Genomic DNA, 20404 nt, shown 5'->3' on the forward strand with positions numbered 1-20404 from the left:
AATTTCAAAATAACTTTCCCTTAAAACCTGTGCCTTCATCCTCCAACATTATATTCTGTTGGTAAGTCTAGGGTCAATTCAGTTCTCGTCCTTTGTAGACCATCTTTTTTTTTTTCTTCCTTCTAGAAGCAGCTAGGGCTCTTGTTTTCTCATTGGGGTTCTACAATGTTAACAGAGTATAGGAGGTAGTTTTGTATTCCCTTCCACTCGTCCTACTTGGTACTTGCTATGCCCTTTCTATTTCAAAACTCAGGTTCTGTCTTTAGTTGAGAAGATTCTCCTGTTTTATTTCCTTTCTTTTCCCTCCTCTATTGTCCTTGTTATCTGATTCTGGAGATCTAAGGATGCCATTAGAATTTTAAAAAATTATCTTCTCTTCCAATAGTTATTTCTCTTCCCACTGGGATTAGTTGTCCATTTCTTCCTCTTGGATATTCTATTTTCTTTTTTTCCTTTTCAAATTCCTGCTGTTTTTTGGTTGCATCTTCATGAATGTTGAACAAAGGTAGTTGGTGAGCAAAGGTAGTTGATGTGGTTTCCTGTGCAAATGTGTTGGTCTGTAAAGCAGAACCATCACCCTCTTGACCTGGACGCACATGGGCGGCTCTGGTAACAGGTGCGCTTCCCCTGGGGTGCCAGAGCAGAGAACAGGCTTGAAACCTTCCATGATCGGTTCTTTCCCCAGATGATCCCAATTCTTCAGAGGTAAAAAATATATCCAGTAAAATAATTATTTAGTTGTCTCGTAAGGCAAATCCATACATTAACTGAATTTTATCTGCTTTCATTCTGGGGAGAAGAAGGCAGCAGAGCACATGATAAGGGACCGAATTGTAATGAAGGACTAGGCGGAGAGTTGATAGAGCGGCATAAACGTTTGCAGAGACAAAGCACCATTACGTTTCTCCATTCGTGATTGCCCGTGGCTCATCTGGTGTTTTGTTGCCCAAGAGGCTGACAGCCTGATGGGCCTTCCCACGTGCCCCTCCATGCATTCCCGGGGCATCACTCACTAGACGCTGGTGCTGGATCCATGTGGTGGGTCTCTTCCTACCTGGTCCCCATCTCTGGGGTCTCCTTGCAGTGGCTGACTCTCCTGGGATCTCTGTGGGATCTCAGCCATCATCACCGTGGTTAAACCTCCGTCTCTAGCCCACGTCTCTCTCTGAAGTCCCACCTGGGGGTCCCCTTCTCCCACTCACAGCCCCCAGGCTGAGGTCAGCATTTTTCCTGCTCTCTTGTTCCCAAGTGCCCCATCTATCTATCTATCCAGTGTCCCATCTATCCAGTGATCCGAGCCTGGCAGCAGGAGACATTACACGCAGGGCCCTTTATTTCACCTCTGACATCTTAGTAATTACATGATCTTGTCTTTCGTAGTGTGAGCTGCTTTAACAAACACCACGGACTGGGGGGCTTAAACAACAGAGATTTATTTCTCACAGTTTTGGGGGCTGGAAATCTGAGATCGGGGTACGGCCTGAGCAGCTGGGGGTCCTCTCTGTAGTTTGCAGATGCACGCCTCTAGCAGAGAGAAGGTCACCTCTGGTGTCTCTCTTAGAAGGGCACTAATGCCACTGAGGGGGCTCCACGCTTATGACCTACTCACCTCCCAGAGGCCCCTCTCCTGATATTGTCACACTGGGGACTGGGCTTTAATGCGTGGATTTTGGGGGACACTCACTTTCAGTCCGTGGACTATCTTGTATCTTTCACGCACCTGTTGTGTGTCCCCTTCTCAGTCTTCTCATGCTTTAGCTCAAGTCTTCCTTGTCCTGGTCTGCGTGGCCTCTAGATATTTTCTCCCTGCGCTTGTGTGTGTTTTTCTCTGATGACACTGCACACATCCAGAGTGTGGCTCTTGTGCTGCAAGGTCTTGTGTGTGGGACCATACCTGTCTGTCTTGTCTGTCTGTCTTCTCCTCTAAGTCCTTAGCGCCTCCGTCCCCAATCTCTTATGCACCCACAACAACAACAACAACAACAACAACAACAACGACAACCAGTGGCAATTAAGCTCCCCATGGGTAGGGCTTTTTATACTTTTCCTGTTTTATTCGCGGCTGGTCTCCAGGACCTAGAACAGTGCACGACCTATCATTGGTGTCGAAGAAATAGGGTATGAATCCAGTCATACCTATTTCCATCCATCTGACAAGTGAGTCTTCCCCAGCTCCTGTCCCTGTCTCCTGATTTTTCCTCTTTCCCTCCCTATCAGGTGTCACACACGGATACAAACCACTCTGATAGCACCTTCCGGATAATAGTGGAGAAGAATGCATTGGCCACGCCTGTGGCTGCATCCCGTGGGCTGGGACACGTTAATCAGCTCTGGCAAAGCTACTCCGACTGGAAGTCACAAAGGGGGTTGCTGCTTGGTTGACCTGTCCTGTAGAGTGTGTCGGGATTGTTTCCAGGCCAGATTGGTGAATGGAATAGATGTGTGTTGGGTTCATACCCTGCACCCCCCTCAGTCTTCAACCTCTGGTGTTCCTTCCAGGTATGTGATGTATTTTTGGTTTCCTGTTAATGGGGCAGGAAAGCATTTCAGGGACTTCCATTTAATTTGCCCACCGAGCCTACTCTAGAAATGAATGTAGTAGTTTTCCAACTTCCAAAGTCCCTTTAAATTATATCTTTGGGGGCCAGGGGAAGGCCACGGTTGGGTCTGTGGACACGGGAAAGCCACTCTGAGCCAGACCTAGCCGGGTCTTCCTTACAGCTGGCCCCCACGCCTCCACTTTAGTGGGGGGCTTCAGGATCATGCCTCAGGTCCCCAGTGATCAGTGTCACCTCAGGTCTTGTGCCCAATAGTCCTCAGCGGGGCTGGGCGTCTCTACTGTCCTCCAGGGTGTGGTCACCTGAGTATGTGGGGTGGCCTCTCTAGGGAAGAACGAGGGGAGTCACTCACACGTGCACTTGCTGTGAAGCTGCGGGTCTTTCCTGGGGACCCTTCTGTTCTTGGGTCAGTGGGTTCTAGACCTAAAAGCTGGCTCCGGTCCAGGTACCAAGTCTGGTGCTGAGATCTGGCTTTTTCTGGGGCGGTTCGATTGTCCTGGTTCAGCCTCTTGATTGTCTTTCCTTGATTTTTTTCTTTTTTTTTTGAGTGTATAGGTTGCACAATACATCTCTCTTGGCCACCCATCTCCTACAATCCCAGGCATGCTGTGTCCACGACTGTCTCTGGGTCAGGCCCCTCTGGAGGCCGCTCCAGCCATGTTGCCAAATTATAGCTGTGCCCCCTCCCCCCATCTTGCATCTAGTTCAATGCCACAGTGTCTTTTACCATTTCAAGACTCCACCAGCCCATTTCCAGTAGGGAGTCCAGTTCTGCAACAACAGGACGGCCACTTCTGGGCTTTGCAGCCGCGTTCTCCCAGCCGGGGCGGCCCTCTCATTGGCTGTGCACACGAGTGCTGTTTCCGGGGCTCTTTTTTTTTTTTTTTATGTTTATTTATTTTTGGCAAAGAGAGAGACAGAGCATGAGCAGGGGAGGGGCAGAGAGAGGGAGACACAGAATCGAAAGCAGGCTCCAGGCTCTGAGCTGCCAGCACAGAGCCCGATGCAGGGCTCGAACTCACAGACCGCGAGATCATGACCTGAGCCGAAGTTGGACGCTCGACCGACTGAGCCACCCAGGTGCCCCTTCCGGGGCCCTTTTGATGCACATGGCTGGTTGGTGTTCGGAACTCACGTGATACCTCTGCTCTGGAAAGCCCACTTCCCTGAGCCTCTTCCTCTTTACTACCTGCTTGGCCGTCCTGACATTTCTGCTTTTTTAGTGTGGGCCGTCCCAGGAGCATGTCAGCACAGCCTTGGGGCCTTGCCGGAGCTAACACTGTGCGTGTTATGGCAGACACGCCCATGTGGATGTATTCTCCCTATTGCACACTTAGGGTCTGTGCATCTCGGTCTGGCCCGTGTGTTCCCTTGGGTCCCGTCCATGCCTCTCAGCCACTTCCCCCCCTGGGTGTTGCTGTGACCTGGTCTGGGGGTAAGAAGGCAAGTGGGAGAAATCGCTTCTTGTGGGGCACAGGCCTCTGCAGCATTTTCACACCAGGGAGGAGTGCTAGCCTTCGATAGAAAGAGAGGGTCACTTCTGCAGGCCCAGAGGGTCCTTAAGGGGTTTTCTGTGACCTCTGACCTAGAAGTCCCCATTACAAATATCAGGGTCCCACTCCCGTCAGCCTTTGGCATTATGGACTTGTCGGGGCTGAGGATCTAACCTTCTCTGGAGCTTTGCAGCCCTGATAATTAAGTCCTGAGCCTGATCTTCAGCGTTCCCTAACCTCTGGCTAGAAGAGATGCGTCTTCTCAGATGCTGCCGGTGAGGTCTCTGACTTGCACGAGTCACCTTAAATTGGTGATTAATAATTCTCAGGTGCTCATTGTCTTTCTCCCATAGATGATGAGACTCAGGGACCGCCGTTCAACTCCATTATCCTCGTAATTACCACTTTCCAAAGTTCTCCAGCATCTGAGATGTTGTACTTACAGTGCGTTCCTCCCCTTCCACGCTGTCTGTCCCAGTGCGCCAGTGGCCAAAGTTTTAACACTGCGCCATGACATCCTGCCAAGGGCTTTCAGTACCCCACCTGCCACCAGTGTGGTAGATGGATGCCGTGCACTCCAGGGCTGAGTTCTCCCATCTGAATTGCTACTTGTAGACAATCTGATGGACTGGGCACCTTGGGAGCGTAAGGAAGATGCCAAGGGTAATTCTTCAGCCTTTGTTCTGACGAAGAGCACAGGGCGCGTGTGTATTCCCACTGCATTGATTTGAAAATACTTGTGTGTGTTTACAGAGGAGGGGACTTGCCAGTTGCAATGGTGGTGGGCCTCATGGGCGCAGGGACGCCTGGCGGGGACCTAGGGACCAGCAGGGGATTTCCATCACCCAGAAGAGAGAGGTAACTTAGGCCAAGAGTGAACTTGTTTTAAATGACAGTAGTGGCTAAAGACTCAGGTAAATGAAGAGAGAGAAAGACAAGATTTGAAGAATCTGGTAAATAAATAGTTAGCCTTTGTGTGTCCTAGGAATTTTTATTTTTTCGGGATTTTTATTTGCATTATTATATTTTTGAAGCTTATTTATTTATTTTGAGAGAAAGAGAGAGAGAGGGGGAGAGAGAAAGCTCCCCGTGCTGTCAGTGCAGAGCCCGACACGGGGCTCGAACACACGAACCACGAGATCATGATCTGAGCTGAAACCAAGAGTTGGATGCTTAACTGGCTGAACTACCCAAGCGCCCCTTTTTTCCAAGATTCTTAAGAAACATACTGTCGAGCCAGTAATTCTCACCATCAAGTTAGTAAACAAGGCCACACTATTTTCTCGGGAAGGACCTTGGCATAATCTCTTGAAAAATGACACGTGACATGGCACCATCCCTGCCCCACCCACCGCCTTCTCCCTCCCCTCTTTCCTTCCTCTCAGTCGTGTCTCTTTATTGAATGCCTACCCTGTGCCACACACCAGCATCGTCCAGGGATCACTCAGCCAGAGGGTCTGTTCTGTCCTTCCCTAGTGGTCTCATTAGCTTGGGAATGACCTCGAGGGACTCGAGCTTTCTAGGCTCCATTCTCACAGATTCCCTCTCCAATGTATCCAGGCCCCTTCATAAGGACTCCCTCCTTGACAGAATGAACGGAATGATACTTTACATTGATTTAAGGAGTCTTAATTATTATTTATAGAGTGTTGTTGAACATGCAAAGCACAACTGCGACAAATGTGAACTTAGGACACATTTTACTGAGTTTCTGTAATTGCTAGCATGTTGGCCTGGCAGGGTGTTATCGGCACGACCTGTTACCGACTGCATACATTTCCTGGTTTTAAAAAGAAAAATCTCATTAAGGAAAAACTCATACGTTAGAGTCATCCTTTACACGGGAATCCACATGCAAGCCGGCAGGCCTGGTGGCTTTCTGTTTCTTCACGCGGGAGCCAATGCATCCAGTAATTAATCTTTTGTTGACTTCGAACTTTCACGTTCAAAAGGTTTCGTTTTCACTTCCAAACTCCCTGCGCTTTTGTGCACTGAATAACTGTACTGTATTTCTAATTACGAGGCTTCACTGCGACTCTTGAACACCGCTTTTCTTCTCGTTCCTCGTCTGAGAAGTGCGCAAGGAAAGCAGAATTTGTACGTTTCCCTGGTTTGCACGTACCCTCACGTGGGGCGGTCTCCGTTTGGTCCTGGGATCTCTGTCTTCTCTGTGTTTGGACTATATACAGCATAGATATGGTCCTCTCAAGATTCCGACCGGCAAGGAGCTGCTTATTTTGGTCACCAATCCTTTCAAGCCAGAATTTTTTGAAATAATAAAAGGAATTTATAAAACGCGTCCCCTGGGAGCAGCTGTGAGGCCACACAAGCGGAGGGCTGAAGCGCTCACTCTCCTTGACGTACCTGTGCTTCCCGCTGATTTGCTTTTAGTCCCCTTGCTTTCACTGAGTTTGGTCGCTCTAGGAAACTGACAGTCTTGCATGGACATTCTTGGGAGAGCAAGGAAAGAAAGCAGGTATGGGTTTGCCCGCCCCCAGTGTTTGGCCCGTGGAGGGAAGGGATGGTTGTGTCCTCATCTTCGACTCATCAGGATTTGGCTCCATTGGGAACTGGAGAAACAAAAGAATGAATGATTAAAAGAATGAATGGGTAGGGGCACCTGGGTCACTCAGCAGGTTGAGCATCCAACTCTTGATTTGGGCTCAGGTCATGATCCCAGGGTTGTGGGATCGAGCCCCGCATTGGGCTGTGTGCTGAGCGTGGATCCTGCTTCGGATTCTCTCTCTCCCTCTGCCCCTCCTCTCCCTCCTCTCTAAAATCAATCAATCACTCACTCAATCAATCAACAAACAAACAAATGGGTGAATAGTAGGTGTGCAATCAATGTTTACATTAACTCTGTGATGTAACTCTGTATATCTGTAGAGTACACAGAGGCATGTGCTATCTCCCTGTGTGGTTGGAATTCCATTCTTATTTAGATTTCCCTTCCTTTCTCCTTCCCTTCCTCCTCCCTCCTTTCTTCCTCCGTTCTTCTTCCCTCCTTTCCTTCCCTCCTCTTCTCCTCCTCCATCTTCTTTTATGGACCAGAATCTCAGTATCTGTGAGCCGCTGGCTCACATATATCGAGTCATCAGCTTTACAGCGCCATCAAGAATTCTTCTGTCTCACTGACTATGCCTTACCTTTATATAATACCCCAGAGCAGAGCCAATTTATCCATTAGGTATGGAGGAGACGGTGCCTGAGGCCCAAGATAGTTCCCGGGGCCTAAGAAACGTTTTAACTTTAACTGAAATTGAGACAAGAATTTTTACATTGAAGAAAATGCCTGAATAAATAATATTAACATATTCATCTTTTTAGCAACATGTAGTAAAATATAATTTTAAGTATTGTTTTATGGAAGGAAAAGAGGCAAATGCCTACAGCCATGAAAGTCGTAATGAGGTTCCATCTATGAGGCTTCATAGATTTTGATACAGCCTATGGTTCTGGGTCTTGGCTGGACATTATGTCACCTACCTTTTGAAAAAAAGCCCAGACTCCATACCATTCTTTTTTTTTTTTTTAATGTTTATTTATTTTTGAGAGAGAGAGAGAGAGGGAGTGTGTGTGTGAGTGGGGAAGGGACAGAGAGAGAGGGAGACACAGAATCCAAAACCAGCTCCAGGCTCTGAACTGTCAGCATGGAGCCCGACACGGGGCTTGAACTCACGAGCTGTGAGATCATGATCTGAGCCAAAGTTGGACGCTTAACCGACTGAGCCACCCAGGCGCCCCAGGCTCCACACCATTCTTAGGGATTCTGAATTAACATGTCTGGGGTGGGGCTCAGGCAGGGGTTATCTGAAAGCCCCTCAGATTATTTGGATATGCAGTCCAGGTTGAGAACCACTGGTTTGAGTGTTAGATGCTTTCAAACTCTACCGTATACAGCAGTCACCTGGGGGGTTCGGTAACTGGAGATTCTGGTGCAGTTGGCCCGGTGCTGGGGCCAAAACCCCACATTTCTAACAGGGTCCTAGGCGATGGTGCTGCTGCTGGTTTGTGTCCCACTCTTCCTGAACAGGGGTCTAGAGCGTGTCCTTCATGGAGGGAACATGCCATTGTCTGCCCGTAGTTCTAGCACCTGCTATTTGTTGAGCACTGCTATTTGCTGGTCACTAGGTGTGTTTTCCATGCTATTTTTAATGTCATAACTTCCTTGTGAGGGAGGTGGTATTATCCCTGTTTTACGGATGAATAAATAGAGGTTTGGAGAAGCTAAGATCGGATCCCAGGATCCCACAGAAACGAACTGGTAGTGCTGGGATTCGAGGCAGTTCTGAACCGTGCTACGCCCACAGTCTTTCCCCAGCACCCTGCTCCTCTGGCCCCCAAGCGTCTGCCTTGCTGGATGCAGAGCCCTGCAGCCAGGGGGTCATCGCCTTCTTGCCATGGTTTTGAGGAAAGAAGCGTGGTTTAAAAAGAGAGAACAAATAAAAATCAAGACGCGAACTACATTATTTTATGTTATATGGTGGACCATATTATGTGTCATATTGGCTAACTCCAGCCTGCATTGTCTCCTATTGCTCAATTAAACCCAACATTGGTCTCATGGCATCATCCCCCTGCTCACAGGCCGGCTAAACCATCTGAGTAATGGTCAAGGACCTCTGCAGTCTGGCTCGGCACACCGTAGAAACTTCCCAACACACACTCACTCACTCAGCAACCATTTCTGAGCCTCTGCTCTGATGCAAGGCTCTTGTCTACACGCTGGACCTCCTGGTTTGTGGAGGGGCCGTCGCTATTTGGGCAAGCAGTAAAATAAAGACTTACGTAACTTAAATTGTATTCTAGATGAAATTTAATTTTCTTGACACAGCTTCAGCAGAATAATTATACTGTTATACTTAAGATTCCCACAGAATTTGTGTCCTATTTACAGCGAATATCTCAATGGATAAAATATCAAATGCAACTGTTTTCAAAGTCTACAAAATTTGAATACATTTTCATTAAGGTATACATTTTAAGTATGCTAAAACTTCAAGCTATCAGAGTTATTTTTCACATATGTTTTCAAGGAGTTAGTTTTCTTCCAAATTGTTTGATCTGTTCCAAAGCAAAGTTAGATTGTAATTCATACGTTCTGACAGTTAACATCGAAATTATTTGAATGTAACTGGTCTTTGTTTTTGAAAAATGAATCTATTGCGGTTTTCAATAGAAAGAAAAGTTTGCAATTCTAGTATTCAATACCCATTCGGTTGCCCATATAAAGAATTGGTACCATGTTTTATGTCTGGACCTACATATATACAAATATAAGAGTAATTGCTTCATATTGCAGAATATTCCTCAGTCACCGTGTCCACACCGAATGGTGTAGGCTTCTGGAACCATGAGTTGGAACACGAAGAGAAGCAGGAACAAGAATGATTAGCTTGTCTGGGAATCCACTGCAGGTGTGCCCTTTGAGAGAAGGGATTAGACAAGAACATTAATCTGTCTTTTCTCTCACCTCATTGTTTCTACTGCTCCAACCCTTCCTTCCTTTCAAAGCAGTAGCAGTATCCAACCCTCAGACCTTCATGGCCTTTGGATACGGCCATTTGATTTCGAAGACCCAGGGCCAGCAGCGTGGTGAGGCACAAGCCTGGGCCTGCACGGTGTTATCATGAGAACAGGGGTTCCCGTGTGCTACGTGAACTTCCTGCTGCCTCCGTAATAAGTCGCACCACCAGGAGGGCTGACAACAACAGGACCGTGTTCTGTCTCAGTTCTGGAGGGCAGAAGTGTGAAGTCCGCATCACCGGGCTGTAGTCAAGGCGATGGTAGGGCTGATCTCCCTCAGAAGGCTCTAGAGGAGCCAGTGGTCTGGTGGCCGCTGGCATTTCTTGACTTGCCATAACCTCTGCCTCCGTGGTCACATCAGTTCCTCCTCTTGCACACATGTCAGAGCTCCCTCTGCCTCTCTTTTAGAAAGATATTTATGATGGCACATAGGCCCCCCTTGGTAATTCGGGAGAATCTCCCCATCTCAAGATCCTTAACCACATCTGCAAAATCCTATACAAGGTACTATTTATAGGATCTGGGGATTAAAACGGAAATTTTGGGGGGTCCATATTCAGCAGACCCTAGGTGAGCTATGTCATTGTTGCATGCCAGATCATGAGTGACAAGGTGCTCCCATGTTCTTTATTGAAATTTGTTTTGTGTCATGCTGTGTTGGACCGTAAGCATGACGCCTAAGCAGGGGTTCTCCTTCTCTCTTGCCTGTCCTGAGGGCAGTATTGGCTATGAAGGTTACCATCACTCGGTGCTTAGAAGAGCGCCTGGCATATAACAAGAACTATATAAATGTTAGCTCTTATAGTTAGGACCAGGTCGCGGTGTCTGGTCCTGAAGTGTTAATCAATGATCTCGGGCTCAGGGCCTTTCTAGGCGCCATGTTGGAAACAGAGGTTTGATGATGGGGAAGACTTGGTACCTGCCCTCAACAGGCTCATGGTCTGCAGGGCTTCTCAAACTTGAGGCATATAGTGACTCCTTTTAAAGGACAAGAAATCTCAGTCAACTGGCGTTGTTTTAGACAAGTTCTGTTTGTACAAACGCACAACAAAGACTTGACTTTTGATGCTTGTAAGCTCCTACACTTCTCCAAAACACATTTTTCTACTTTGGTGCTAACCAAACTGAAGTCTACTCAAGTCTAAATTCCAGCGGTGGCGTTTTGCAGACAGGAATGGGTTGTGCCGCTGGCGGCCAGGCCAGGCCCTGACGAGCGTGTGGCCCTTGCTGTCTGCCTTGTCCCTGGGCGACTCAGCTTTCCCACCCGAATCCTCTGTTTGAACTTGTGCGACCTTTCGTTCCTACAGTGCCCTGTGAAGTCATCTGACTTTTCTCTCTGTTCCATTTCATTATCTGTGCGTCAGGTGGGTCTCTTCTTCTCTCGCGAGACTGCATCCATCACAGCAGACTGCCACCACCACCAAAGCACAGAGGCACACAGGTGCCTGGTTATTAGGAAACTCACCAGGTGACAGAGAGGCAAAGAGTAGCATCTTCTTTCAAGGTGATGATCACAATGAAAAGTTTTCCAAAGGACAAGCATAGACCATTGAGAATATACGCTGGGCTCTGCGTCTGATAAACACCCATCCAGTGACCATATCTCACGTGTCCGGGGCCCTTTCTCGTGTCACATGTCCAGCTTCTTTGTCTCTTTGCTCGCTGCGCGACACTGCCCCATTTTGGGTTGAAGAACGGTGGCCCCAGACTTAGCTTCTGGCCACCGACCTTGAGTCATTTGCGCTGTGCCTTTGCTGACACCCTTCCCATCATCTGGGATGCTTCTGTCTCTTTCTGGCTGTTGAAATTTTCTCACCCTTCAGGGGCCAGCTCCCATGCGGCTTCTTCCACGAAGCCCTCTCAGCTCTTGACCCAGTTCTTTTCCATCACGGCACCGACGGTGAATGGCCACGTGTGCTTCATCCATTCCGTGCTTGATGTTCTATCCTCCCGGATACTTGTGGGAGTCCTCTCTTCACCCCACAGCTCCTGAAGGAGGGTCTGCTCACACCGGGCGCTCGGGGCAGCTTTGGAACTCAGCTGGATTTGCGGGTCTCTCTTCTGCATGATGGAGGGACCGTGGAGCTGGCGAACGGCCACCATGGGAACAGGGACACCTGGCCTTGTGTCCCTCAGCTGAGTTCCAGCCGACTTTGCCACACTGATGTGCCGAGGAAGACCCAGGAAGATGCTGGAACAGGGACGAGCGGTGTGCGCCTGTGCGCGTGTGCCAGCCTGTGTGTGTTTACTCACATCCTGGAGGTGCACGTGGAGGTGAGGAAAACGGTGGGACATTCTTCTCCCCCCCCCCGCCCAGGAGGTGTCCTGCCCCTGGTCTCCCCACATCCCTCCCCACTTTGTCTCCTTCCCGAGGGCTTAGCAGTGAATAAAAGGGCAGTCAGATGCTCTTGAGGAATTTTGCTTCCTGGCAGTGTCGTTGCAAAGGGATTGTGGGAGGTGATTTCCCGTGTGAACTCATCTGCCACCGTCCTTTGATGCAGACACCCTAATCGCGCCCCCGGGGGGTTGCCAGATACAGGAGCTTCTGAGCATCTCTCCTTCCCAAGTGGTGCAATAACATCTCTGACGATGCACAACCCTCCAGGGTTTTTTGTTTGTTTGTTTGTTTGTTTTTGCTTGTATAAATAAATCACTTATTTAAGGCGATGGCTTTGATCACTACGAGCTGCTGTTTGTGGTGGAAAACCTTAGCTGCTCTCCGGGAGCTCCCTGCCCCCGCCCCCCCGCGAGCGGTGCAGCCCTCCTCGGGGAGCCCTGTGCGTGTGTGCATGTTGCCACCTTGATGACATCGGTGGCCGGGAGCCCCCTGCCCGTGCAGCGCCAGGGACCACGTGCAATTCCCACCGGCCGCCCCTCCTCTGCGACGGTGGCCTCTGGTCCAGGCTGAGCAGACACTGAGTGCGTCCACGGTGCCCGTGATCTCTGTCCCCTTCCACGGTGCACCGCTCCCTGCCTTTGGGGGATTCATGCAGTGTGTTTTCTGGGTTGGGTGACAAGAATTTGGGGGTCACTTGGGATCTGGAGAGATTAGCATTTATGTCATATTAATGAGGTGTTGGGGCGCCTGGGTGGCGCAGTCGGTTAAGCGTCCGACTTCAGCCAGGTCACGATCTCGCGGTCCGTGAGTTCGAGCCCCGCGTCAGGCTCTGGGCTGATGGCTCGGAGCCTGGAGCCTGTTTCCGATTCTGTGTCTCCCTCTCTCTCTGCCCCTCCCCCGTTCATGCTCTGTCTCTCTCTGTCCAAAAATAAATAAAAAAAAAAAAAAAAAAAAAAAAAAAAAAAAAAAAAAAAAAAATGAGGTGTTAATTGCTCTTGCAACCTTTTTAATGCAAATGAATCTAGTGCCAGTTACCCAGTGCAATACCTTCTAGCCTTTCTATTCTTGTCAAAGCACTTAGTGGTGCGCTGTTAATGAATAACATGTTCTGTGTCTGCTCGCCTCTACACACCGGGTGTCTTTTGGGGCGAAAGAGACTGTTCCAACATTGTTCGGGTCACTGTAAAGTTACCGTCTCTCCCAAACACAGGGACATCTGACAGAATCTGCACTGACATCTGCATGTGGAATTTGCCTGGATGGGACCAGCCTGCAGGGCTGGGGACTCTGATGCCATCCAAGACCCCGCTTTGCCCATCTCCTCTCTGCTTTCATTGTGGATGAAATGATGAGCGGTTTGAGTGAGGGGGAGGGGCAAACTGGGGCCTGAAGCAAAAGGAAGGCTCTGCCCCACATGGTACTTAGTAAAAGGTCCTTCAGGATTCGAACCACAGAGACAACGTGGATAGAGGCCGTGCAATAAAAAAAACTGTGGCTACATAGAAAGCCCACACTGCCCACTGTGTTTGCACCCCACTGTTGGTCCTTGCGGAGCCGTCCCGAGGGGTCTCACAGGCCGAGGGGACAGGAACCACCACTGGGAGGGGGTCCCACTGCTGGGAAACTGGAGGATCATGAAACAAACCACAACCCGTCTTTGTTTCACATTTTTGAGATTTTGTACACCACGGAGACTTTGCATTAATTTTTGCCTTTAAAAATGTTACATTGGAAATCATTTTGTCTTGATTTCTGAGACGTTTGACTCCTCAGATGATGTCTTACTACGCCCCGTCCCGGCCCTGCCCTGAGCACTTGAATGAGTGACTGTACTGATTTTGTGGCAAGGGTGGTGGCCCCGGTTTAGACAGAGTATTGCTCTAGGGGCTTGGGGATTCAGGGACTTTCTTGGGCTTCCCACCTTCTGAAACAGTTGGGGAAAATCCCAACATCTTCATTATCTTTAAAGTTGAGAGATCACTCCGCTATGTAGATGGTGGCAGGGTTTTAATAGAGGTAGCTATTCTAAATCTTCTTAGATAGAGATTGGATATTATAAGTAAGACAAATAATTCTTTAGATAAAATTGAGTCATCTGAACATGTGCAGTGTTGAAGGTGGACTTTGGATGCAGAGAGTAGGTTTTAATTAGGCTCTTCCACTTTTTAGCTGAGTCAGGTTAGATTAGTTGCTTACGATCATTGAACCTCCGTTTTCTTATCAGTAAATGAAAAAGGTGCCTATTTATAGAGTTGTTATAAGGATTAAATAAAACGAGCCGAGCAGAGGCGCCTGGGTGGCTCAGTCGGTTAAGCGTCCGACTCTTGATTTGATCTCAGATCATGATCTCACGGCTTCATGAGTTCAAGCCCCATGTCGACCTCTGCGCTGACAGCACGAAGCCTGCTTGGGATTCTGTCCCTCCCTCTCTCTTTCTGCCCCTCCCCTGCTCATTCTCTCTCAAAATAAGTAAATAAACATTTAAAACAAACAAACCAAAAAACAATCCGAGCAAAAATTCAGCACGTGTTAGATGTGGCCGATTCCTAGTTTCCCTCTTCCTCTGGAAGGAGGACCTGTGTTCACAAATGAATTCTCAGTTCAGTGCCCCAGTAAAGGGTCATGCGGTCTCTTTCATTTATTCTATCACATGATGAGTAGATCCTAGTCACTGAATGTCACCGTGTTTCCCCAAAGCCCAGGGATTTCAGTGTGGTCTATGCTGTGGCAGGACCTTTAGCGCAGGCAAAGCCTTCAGTAATTTCTGGAAGAACTGGGGCTCTGCACAGACGCATGCCAGTCCCTTCTCTTCTCCCTGTGGCACCTCCCTTTGTCCTTCTTTTCTGCTCAAGCACCCCTGGAAACACCTGTGTGTGCCACAGAGCCCTCCACTGCTGTGGTGGAGAGGGGCACACCAGTACGGGTGGTGCCGTCACCATGTGAGGCGGTCCTCGGCATGTCCAAAGCACTCTGTGTTCTTTGCAGATGTAGGAGGAAGCTGCTTTCTTGGGTTGGGAGTGTGGGTGTTACTGCCTATCCCAAAGCCTAATCCTGTATGACAGGACTCCTCTTAAGGGAGATACTGCTGGCTGGTGGTCCCAACCTCCGTTTCCAATGCCCCTTCTAGTTAGGGGTGACCACATGGAACAGGGCTGGCCCAAGGGACAAAAGGAAGCCATGTTTGCTTAGAGTTCCTGAAAATTTGTGCTACGGTGTTGACTTCTTTCTTCTTTCGGATGGAACTAAAGCAGATGTGGTCGGTGGCGCCCCTATAGTTCTTGCCAAGCCAAGGCCACAAGGGAGGAGCCACTAAAGTCTTAGAATGGCGCCACTGGACCAGAAAAATAAGTCCCTTCTTTGTTTAAGCAATGCTGTGGTTAGGTTTTCTGTGACTTTCAACCAAAAGCCTTCCTTTCTATTGCACCAGCGTCTCCAGTAATCCAGGGTGGATTAAGAGCCCCCAGAGGGTAAATATGAGACAAGGCCACTCCAGTGCTTGGGATGGTCATCCCTGCATGTGATGAAGCCTGTGTCCCTGGCCTTCTCCAACCTTCAGATGAGTCGTCGTGGAGGCCCTGTTGTTCCTGAGGCAGGTAGAACCCTTCAGGGTCCAGCCCACCTTTCAGCCAGACCTGCCCAGTCGTGTCAATCAAGACGTCAGCCTTTGCTTGGGCTCCAGCTGGGCCTCCTGCTTCTGGAAGTGCATAGTGAAGCTCTCGGGGAGAAGAGATGTTTCCTGCAAAGTAAATACCTGAGAAGAGTGACCAGGGGGGCTTTTTAACACCATCGTTAAACGCCAAAATATGGCCTTATTCTAAGAAATTCTTAAAAACCTACCCCTATCGATTTAAAGTTGGTTGATGAAAAGGCATACAAGTACTTATGTAAAACTGGAGGGAAAGGGTGTTTCAGAATCAGAAGTCATGAAACGTGATTTTCAACACATTCTAAGTACGTCAAGTATGTTGGAGTAAGCGAGGTTATGTTTTATCTGCTTTTCAGCCAGGCTGCAGTGTGTGATGAGGACAGCGAGGTTGGGGTCCTCGGGTTGCTCATTGCGTGCCCCCTCCCTCTTGGGCTCTATGGCCCTGCCGGGCCCCGGGGCCCCTCTGGCCTCCTTTGTCCCTCCTTCCAGCTAGATCCTGCCTATCACCAGCTGTTGACGTCTGAGCTGATTACTAATGTCAACAGCAGGTGAACACATGACGTAAATTCAGTTTTCCAAAGATTCTGCAAGTTTTAACCCAAAGGAGTGAATAGAATCTCAGGTACCAGAATAGACTTTGTTGGACTGGGCGGGGGGCGGGGGGTGGTGGTGGCTGATGAGCATTGGTGAGTCGTGGAAGCATGACATTTTTTTTTTATCAGACAGTAAGATGTATAACCCTCTTCCAAAATTCTTATTATATGTAAGGGTGGCATATGTTTATCTAGAATAGATCCTGATGAATCTGCTTTTTAAAAAGCTTTAGACAAAAACAGTCTTCTGTAGGTTGTGGCAACTGTGGGGATGCTAATTTTATAATAAGCCCTAAATTGATTGACAGGAGGAAAAACAATAATGGGGAAGAAGACAATTGGCTCAGAGAGAGAAGCTGGCAGCTAACAGGAGGTGACTTGGTTGGAAGAGGTGGGTGAGGACACTTGAAGCATGACGCCATAAAACAAGCATGGGGAGGGATTCCCACCAGAGGTCATGGGGCTCAGTCATGGGCTCCAGTGGAGCTTGGAGTATCAGAAGGCCCTCGACGTTGACCAGGCTGCACTCTCTGGCTTGTTGAAGGGAGGTCTGGGGCTGAGCGATGGGGAAGGAGGTACTTTCTGAGTGGAGGCAGTAACACCTGTAGCTCAGGCACAAAGAACCACCATGCCCAGACCTGCAGAGAGCTCCAAAGAGAAACGTTTCTGGTCTAGGAGAAGGAGCAGAACAGGAAGAGCTCAATTTGGATTTTCAAGTTTCATCTTTGTTCCTGTAGTTTGCTTGCCTTTGAGTCATTTGTTACTTAAGCTCAACATCAAGACTCAAGTGATTGCAGTCATTGAGGGTGGGGTCTTTTCCCTCTGCTGTTTCCAGCCTGATGTTTGAACACAGCGGCCACACTGGCGTGTTTGCTGATCAAATGGAAACACTCATGTTGGTGGAGAGAAATGAGACAGGGCACTACGGTCTAAGAGAGAAGAAGCTCGTATTCCTTTGCTGGTGGTACTGGGGGTGCTGGCCTCTGCTTTGGGAAATCTGCTGCGGGAATCTCTCTCCCCCCCTGTAGATTCAGTCCTTTGGGGACAAACTGGTGAGAGACAAGACATGTCACTTTCTGGGCCAGACCTTTGCCTCTGGGTCTGCTACCCCTAACCAACAACAATAACATCAGAGGCAGGATGACCAGAGCACATTTTCTCAGGGTTTCTCATGAATGGTTTTGGTCGGGAACACGTAGGCACAGTCCAAGTGTGATTTTGAGTGAGACTTGAATTTTCACTTGATCAATTTTTCTAAATGGGCCCCATTTGTAGAGTTCTTTGCAAACTCATATGGACCGTTCCCTGCCCCATGGCTCACTGTACAAGCTTCCATGACGGTACCAGTGTACCCGACGCCATCATTGAATGCCAAAATATCACTTCAGTGTCCTTGTTCTATGGCGGCCCTCCTCTGATGAGACTGGGGCTTATTTTTGCCACCCACACGTTTTGTGGCACACGCATATAGTCAACACACATAGGCATTTTGCTGAAAATGCCTCCAATGCTAAGATTCCTTTGACGTGTATCTTTCATATACGGTGTGAAGTCCATGCTTCAAACAATTACCCAGCTGTTTCAAACCAAGAAGTTTACTTTGACTTCAGCTGCCTCTGGGTTTTAGGAGAAATTCTTTTTTTTTTTTTTTTTACCTGAAATATATAAATAACAACCCTCTGCCTCCTAACGCTTGCTCAAATAAATAGGTCATTGGCCTTCCCAGGTACAGTGGAGTCCATGGGTGACAGTGCATGAAGCATTCACAAAAATAAGATGTGGGTCAATTATGGTTCGGTAGTTCACTTTGGCTGCCCCGCCCCAGTGTGTGTGTGTGCGTGTATGTGTGTGTGGGCACGCATGCACGATTGGGGACTGACAGCATCTGTGCATAGGATAGTACCGGTATTTTGTGGCAGCTCTCTGCTGGGCTAGTCCCCAGGCCTGATGCTACTCTGGGTTACAAATGTCCTCACAAGAAGTAAGATTACATACAGAGGTTTAAAAACTCCCTGCAAGTCACATATGCAAAGAGAAAGGAGAAGCCCCTATGTTTGTTTAGCGATGTCTTCTAGTAATTAAAATAGTTTTAAAAGGACAGAAAGTTGAGTTCAAGGGTGAATTTAACAATGTTAAATCGATTAATGCTTAGCAGCTACCCTCTCCGATGGGTCAAAGGGTGAATTGGGAATGGTATCTGCTCCCAAGGAGCCGAAACTCCATTACAAGGAGAAAGATCTAGATAGATATGGATGTTTGGAGACAGGTAGGCAGGCAGGTAGATGAAGTGCCCATGTATTGAGCATTTATTATATGCCAGCCTCTGATGCCTTACTTATATCATCACAATGACTCTCCGCAGTCTTCCTGGGGAGTAGGTGTTGTTACTGGCGCCCTTTTTCACTCAGGCACACAATAGTGACGTCACTCGTCAAGGCATACACAGTTGGTAAGCAGAAAAGGCAGAGTTCAAAGCTGGATTTGATGACTGGGACGCTTTTCCCATGGGCCATATTGGCCCCGTGTTGTTTGAGATTCTGATTTCAGCTTGCTCATCCATAGTCAGCCTAGGATGTGATCGACCCAACTGACAGAGGAGAAGGGGTGTTGAAGGGGTGGCAGGGATCATGGAAGTTGGGTGCTGTTGGAGTCTCTGTCCTTCTGGGGGCGAGAGGCCGACTTCGGGGTGTCTTGCCTGCACAGGGCCAAAGGGAAGTGTGGGAGAGGGGAGGGCGCAGGCAATCACATCTCCCTGGTGGCACCACACAGGGGACTCTGAATTTCCCAGGCCAGTTGTTAAGCATCGCCATGTGTTGGCAGAGTGAGTGGTTTTAGAAGACTTTTTTTTTTTTTTTTAAATTGAAGCACAAGTCAAAATCAAGTTTAATCTGACACCGAAAGTTAGAACCTGGTTAAGGTTAAGGAGTGGTTCAAACTTTGGAAACAAATGGATCAACCACATGAAGTTATGAGAGGTTAAGGACTGATTAGTTTTCAATTAAAATAAGATTTTGGAGCTGGGATACAGGTTTGTTGGCAACAGATGTATCAGGGAGGATAACAGAAAAACTAAAGTCAGAGAGATATTAAGTCCAGCTGACTGCTTGGTTCAGATAAGTGAAAACACTAAAATATATATGGAAGAAAGGCTGTTAGAAATCCTTTCCTTATGTAGTCACGCATTGTTTGCATTCATGCGCTGAGTAATTCATGCCATATTTTAGAGGGTCTTGACATAAGCCCACCTTGAGAACATCAGTACTCTGTTCTGCTGCTGGAGTTATTGACAATATTGGATTTCCTCTTTCCAGAAGATAAACTATTGCTGTGAACAGGAATATCAAGTAAGAAATATTGTTGCCATGGTGGTGATCCCAGATGCTTGAAGACGAGGTGGCCATTGGAAGAGGCCAGTGGACTGCAGGGCACAGTCCCGCACGATGTAAAGACCACCGAGACATTGCAGATGTGGGTCTCAGAAAGCAGAGGCCTGCTTGTCCACTCATGTGGGGGCCTTTCCACTCTGGGGGAGTGAGCACACTTTTGCAACCATCTGGTAAAGCTGACATTTAAAAATGATGTTTACGTCCCACAGAGAGCTACAAAACTCTGATGCAGGCAGGCTGTGGGGTAAAAATGTGGCAACCCTGATTGGCCACTTAATTTCTGAAAGCCAGAAAGATTCCACAAAAAGGTAGAACATAGGGAAACAGTGCATTCACTCATCCGTCCATCCACCATCCATCCATCCATCCACCATCCATCCATCCATTCATCCATCCATGCATCCATCCACCCGTCCATCCATCCACCATCCATCCATCCATCCATCTATCCCTCCATCTATCCGTCCACCATCCATCCATCCATCCATCCACTTATCCATCCATCCACCATCCATCCATCCATCCATCCACCATCCATCCATCCATTCATCCATCCATGCATCCATCCACCCGTCCATCCATCCACCATCCATCCATCCATCCATCCATCCACCTGTCCATCCATCCACCATCCATCCATCCATCCATCCACCTATCCATCCATCCACCTATCCATCCATCCATCCGTCCGTCCATCCAACCATCCACCATCCATCCATCCACCATCCATCCATCCATCCATCCACCTATCCATCCATCCATCCATCTGTCCATCCAACCATCCACCATCCATCAATCCATCCATCCATCCACCCATCCATCCATCCATTTAAGGAAGCACTATTGAGCACTATTTGATTTGTG

The 20404-nt window shown here is 48.3% G+C and overlaps 2 long non-coding RNA genes across 6 annotated transcripts in view; both read left to right on the forward strand.

Annotated features, from left to right (window-relative positions):
* The window catches only part of LOC109268977 (uncharacterized), a 161091-nt gene that overhangs the window by 119175 nt on the left and 21512 nt on the right, over positions 1–20404 (forward strand). The gene's annotated exons all lie outside the window — the stretch shown is intronic.
* Positions 2141–5039, forward strand: LOC109267386 (uncharacterized). Its single transcript, XR_002080085.2, has 2 exons — positions 2141–2499; positions 4405–5039. It is a non-coding gene; the product is annotated as an uncharacterized LOC109267386 (long non-coding RNA).

Source organism: Panthera pardus, unplaced genomic scaffold (assembly GCF_024362965.1).
Source record: "Panthera pardus isolate Hobbes unplaced genomic scaffold, ASM2436296v1 HiC_scaffold_26, whole genome shotgun sequence".
In the NCBI taxonomy this organism is placed as follows: Eukaryota; Metazoa; Chordata; class Mammalia; order Carnivora; family Felidae; genus Panthera; species Panthera pardus.